Here is a 6270-nt window from a genome sequence, read left to right on the forward strand (position 1 = left end):
TTAGTCTTTTTCCCAGCCTTCCCCAAGGGACATACAGACTTTTACCAGAGTAACTCTGCTTTGAGGAAAAGGAGATATATTTTTTTAGTGATTACTGGACACTGGCACTGAATTGATGCTAATTCCGAGAGAGCTGAAACATCATCATGGTCTACCAGTCAGAGCAGGGGCTACGGAGCTAAGTGAGTTTTAGGTCATGACCATCTCACAGTGGGTCTAATGAGTCCCTAAACATACCCTCTGGTTATTTGTACCCTTCAGGAATACATAATTGGAAGAGACATGCTCAACAACTGACAGAATTCAAATACTAGTTCCCTCACCTATGGAGTGAGGGATGTAATAGCAGGAAAGGCCAAGTGGAACCACTAGAATTGTTTCCACTAAGGAAAATAGTAAACCCAAAGGAATACCTCATTCCTGGATAGATGGAAAAATTAGTGCCACCATCAAGGACTAGAAGAAAATGAGGGTCATGATTTTCACCTCATCCCCATTAAATCTGCCTATTTGGCCTATGTAGAAAACAGATTGATCTTGAAAAAGAGCGGTGGATTATCATAAACATAACCAGGTGATGACTGCAATCACAGCTACTATTCCAGATGTGGTTTTGTTACCTGAGCAAATTAACATATCCCTAGTACGTGGTATATAGAATTGATCTGACAAATGCTTTTTTCTCTAAACCTGTTTTTGGTAAAGACCACCAGAAACAGGTTGTTTTCATCTGGCAAGCCAACAATAAATCTTCACTCTCTTAACTCAAAGGTATATTGACTCCCCAGACCTCTGTCATAATTTAGTCCACAGAGACCTTGCTCACCTTTCCCTTCCACAAGACATCATCACACTATACTATTAAGTTGATGACATTCTGCTGATTGGACCTAGTGAATAAGTAATAGCAACAACTCTGGCCAAACTCTGCCAAATGGTGAGGAATCAATCTAACAAAAATTTAGGTACCTTCCACTCCAGCGAGATTTCTAGGTGTCTAGTGGTGTGGGGCATATTGAGATACCTTTCTAAGGTATTGCATCTGATTCCTCCTATGATTAAAAAAAAAAAAAAAAGGAGCCCAATGCCAAATAGGCCTCTGGATTTTGGAGGTAACGGATTCTTCATTTGGTTGTGCTAAGCCACCCCATTTACTGAGTGACCCAAAAGGCTGCTAGGTTTGAATGGGGCTAGTTTTGAGAAGAAGAAAGGGGTCTGCAACAGCTCCAGGCCACCATGCCATCTGTCTACCATGTGGACCATATTATCCAGCAGATCCAATGATACTTAAAGTTTCAATGGAAGGTGGAGATACTATTTGGAAACTTTGGTAGGTCCCTATAGATGGATCACAGTGCAGATCCTTATGAATTTGGTAAAGCTCTGCCATCCTCTGCAGGTAACTACTCTTCTTTTAAGAAGCAGCTTTTGGTTCACTACTAGGGCTCGTAGAGACCCACTTAAACATGGGTCACCAAATTCCCATGGAACCTGAGCTGCCCATCATGAACTGGGTGTTAGCTAACCCACTAAGCCACAAAGTTGGGGATGCACAACAGTATTCCATTATCAAATGGAAGTGGTATAGAAAACACTGGGCCTGAGCGGGTCCTGAAGGCACAACAATTACATGAAGAAGTGGCCCAAATGCCCATGGTTCCCATTTCTGCTGCATTTTCTTCTCTCTCCCAGTCTGCATGTATGTGCTCATGGGGAGTTCATTACTAGCAGTTGGCTGATGAAGAGAAACTCAGCTCTGATTTATAGATGGTTCTGTGCAATATACAAGCACCACCACAAAGAGGACAGCTACAGCACTAAAGCCCTTTTCTGGAACCTTGCTAAAGGACAGTGGTATACAGAAATCCTTCCAGTGGGCAGAACTTCAAGCAGTATATCTGGTAGTTAATTTTTTTTTTTTTTGGAAAGAAAAATGGCCACATGTGTGATTTGTATACTTCTTCGTGGGCTGTGGCCAGTGGTTTGGATGGTCAGGGACTTGGAAGGAACCTGATTTAAAAATTGTAACCAATTTGACTCCTCATGTCTCTGAATTGATGGGCTAAGAAAATAATTACTATACCTGCTGGGTTAATTTATTCTTATTTAGTAAGGGGAAATTGATTTGCTTCCACATGATAGAAGTAAAGAAGACTATGTCTGTAATATAGGAGATCCCTTAGGGTATCTCAGTACTACCATGCCCTGTGATTATAATCAATAGAAAACTTCAACAACCCAAAATCAGGAAAAACTACTAATGACCCAGACACATTATGAATGAAGGTTTGGGGCACCCCATTAGGCAAAGAACCATTACCAGCTGCAGGACTTGCTGAAGACAAAGGAAATATAGAATGGGTAGTGAAAGAAAGTAGTTATAAATACCAGCTATGATCATGTGACTACTTGAGGAAATGAAGACTGTAACTGTTAAGAGTATTTTTCCTTATTTTGTTGTAAATATATCTGTATGCATATATAATATACACAAAAAATATTTCATTATCTTCCTCTTCTTAACTACTTATACATCATAAGATGTATTCATAATAGTTAAGTTCACATGACAGAATATAAGTTATAGAATAACATGGAGAAAAATGAGTATCTCCTAAAGATTTCAAATCTCCTTCTGAGAAAAGAGTTATATATTCTTGTTTGTACACAAACAGTTGTCTCATGTTAGATGGAATTATGGCATTGTTATTGTGTTTATTTATAGATTAAATATTGTTAAGAAGATGTATATGGGTGCCAAGTTGACAAGGGATAGACTGATGGTTAGTTTTATGTATCAATTTGGCTAGGCTGTAGTACCTAGTTATTCAAGTACTAATCAACTGTGTTGGTGTGAAGGTATTTTGTAGTTGTGGTTAACATCTATAATCAATTGACTTTAAGCAAAAGAGATCATTCTTATTATGTGGGATGGACTCAGCCTATTAGTTGGAAGTCCTTAAAAGCAAAACTATGTTTTCTTTAGAGAAGAAAAAATTCTGCCTCAAAACTCCAGCATTAACTCATGCCTGAGAGTTTTGTCTGCCAGTCTGCCCTACAGATTTCAGAGTTGCTAGTCTCCACAATTATATATTTCAATGTCTTGACATTTATCTGTCTCTCTCTACACAAACACATACACACACATACACACACTGGTTCTGTTTCTGTGGAGAACCCTAACTAACACACTAGTCCTGAATGTTTTTTATATTACTCTGTTAGGCACGTATTAATCTAGTGTGCTGTATAGAATTTTTTACTGGCTCCTGGCTATTAACCTAACATTCAAGGGCAATGAAAATGCTCACAAGGCTTGAACTTTGTGGAGGACTGTATTTCCTCTTAAACAAATCATTCCTCTTTCATGTTATTCTTGTTTCAAAAGGTAAAAGGAAAGGAACATTTTTAGATAAAGGATGCTTATTACTTGAAATTCATGGATAGAGCTCTTACATTGTGAAAGCTCTCAACTCTGCTAACTTTACTGCTTTTGCAGCAAGCATAATATAGACATGGATATAACAACATTTTTAGACTGACATCTCAGAAGACAGTATATATCTTAAAATGAAATGTTGAAGAAATTATCAGTAGTGTCAGAATTGAAGAAGAAAAAATATTACCATTCAATTTACTGTGTTTATAGAGTTATATTGTATTTTTCCTTTCCATGTAATTGCTTTATAAACTCCAAACTCTAATCACACTTCTCTCTCCTGATACACTTAGCTAAAATTTAAGTATTAAATAATATAAAATATACACATAGAAAATCATTCCTCATCCCCAACATTCCCAAATCCCAGACATAATCACAATCAATTGCTTTATAAAAATCTTTAAATGTTTAATTTGAAGGCTACAAAAATAGCAAAAAAAATTTTTGAAAAATCAAAAATAAAATCAGTTATGATCCCACAAGCTAAACACAACAATTTTCATTTTTGCATATAAGCTTTAAGTTTTTTTATGTACATAGATATTCTGCATAACTTCTCATGTTATATGTGATGTATATATTATGTAACACATATATATGTGTGTATATTACATAATATAAAAATAAATATATTTTATGCATCGACATACTCCAAAATTATTATATTAAAGGCTGCATAGAAACAAGATTAAGCAGGAATTCAGAGTATAGGTCACACTCAAGAAAGGGGAAAGAGTTATCCCATGCAAAATCCTTTTCCTGGATCTTTTGACCAAAATCTATATGTTCATTGAACATAACATGCAAAACCAAATACCTATTAATGGCTGTTTCCAATTTAATGCAATTTAGATCATGCTGTATCATAGGTAAGAATAGCTTATGGCTACTCTTATCAGAAACCTAAATACAAAAAAAAAAAAAAAAGAAACCTAAATACAATTTATTAGAAACAAACAAACAAAAAACCTGAGGAGCTCAGTCCAGTGCTAATCTTGTTTTCTAAGGATACATCAATGATTTAGGCTTTTTCTATATTCCTGCCTTTTATCCTTTTTCACATGGCTCCCATACTCAAGATCATAAGATGGCTGCAAGAATCCCAGCCATCCAAAGAAGAAGTGAAACTCTCACTTTTTGCAGATGATACGATACTTTATGTGGAAAACCCAAAAGACTCCACCCCAAAACTGCTAGAACTCATACAAGAATTCAGTAAAGTGGCAAGATATAAAATCAATGCACAGAAATCAGTTGCATTCCTATACACCAACAACAAGGCAGAAGAAAGAGAAATTAAGGAGTTGATCCCATTTACAATTGCACCCAAACTGTAAGATACTTAGGAATAAATCTAACCAAAGAGGCAAAGGATCTGTACTCAGAAAACTATAGAATACTCATGAAAGAAATTGAGGAAGACACAAAGAAATGGAAAAATGTTCCATGCTCATGGATTGGAAGAACAAATATTGTGAAATCTATGCTACCTAGAGCAATCTACACATTTAATGCAATCCTTATCAAAATACCATCCACTTTTTTCAAAGAAATGGAACAAATAATCCTAAAATTTGTATGGAACCAGAAAAGACCCCGCATAGCCAGAGGAATGTCGAAAAAGAAAAGTAAAGCCGGTGGCATCACAATCCTGGACTTCAAGCTCTATTACAAAGCTGTCATCATCAAGACAGTATGGCACTGGCACAAAAACAGACACATAGATCAATGGAACAGAATAGAGAACTCAGAAATGGACCCTCAACTCTATGGTCAACTAATCTTCGACAAAGCAGGAAAGAATGTCCAATGGAAAAAAGACAGTCTCTTCAACAAATGGTGTTGGGAAAATTGGACAGCCACATGCAGAAGAATGAAACTGGACCATTTCCTTACACCACACACAAAAATAAACTCAAAATGGATGAAAGACCTAAATGTGAGGCAGGAATCCATCAAATCCTTGAGGAGAACACAGGCAGCAACCTCTTCGACCTCAGCCGCAGCAACTTCTTCCTAGAAACATCACCAAAGGCAAGGGAAGCAAGGGCAAAAATGAACTATTGGGACTTCATCAAGATAAAAAGCTTTTGCACAGCACAAGAAACAGTCAACAAAACCAAAAGACAACCGACAGAATGGGAGAAGATATTTGCAAATGACATATCAGATAAAGGGCTAGTATCCAAAATCTATAAAGAACTTCTCAAACTCAACACCCAAAGAACAAATGATCCAATCAAGAAATGGGCAGAAGACATGAACAGACATTTTTCCAAAGAAGACATCCAAATGGCCAACAGACACATGAAAAAGTGCTCAACATCGCTCAGCATTAGGGAAATCCAAATCAAAACCTCAATGAGATACCACCTCACACCAGTCAGAATGGCTAAAATTAACAAGTCAGGAAAGGACAGATGTTGGCGAAGATGTGGAGAAAGGGGAACCCTCTTACACTGTTAGTGGGAAGGCAAGCTGATGCAGCCACTCTGGAAAACAGTAGGGAGGTTCCTCAAAAAGTTGAAAATAGAGCTACCATATGATCCAGGAATTGCACTACTGGGTATTTACCCCAAAGATACAAATGTAGGGATCCGAAGGGGCACATGCACCCCAATGTTTATAGCAGCAATGTCCACAATAGCCAAACTATGGAAAGAGCCTAGATGTCCATCAACAGATGAATGGATAAAGAAGATGTGGTACATATATACAATGGAATATTACACAGCCATCAAAAAAAAAAAAGAAATCTTGCCATTTGCAATGATGTGGATGGAACTAGAGGGTATTATGCTAAGCGAAATAAGTCAATCAGAGAAAGG

This window comes from Mirounga leonina, unplaced genomic scaffold, assembly GCF_011800145.1.
Source record: "Mirounga leonina isolate KUSES-001 unplaced genomic scaffold, KU_Mleo_1.0 Mir_101595, whole genome shotgun sequence".
Lineage (NCBI taxonomy): Eukaryota > Metazoa > Chordata > Mammalia > Carnivora > Phocidae > Mirounga > Mirounga leonina.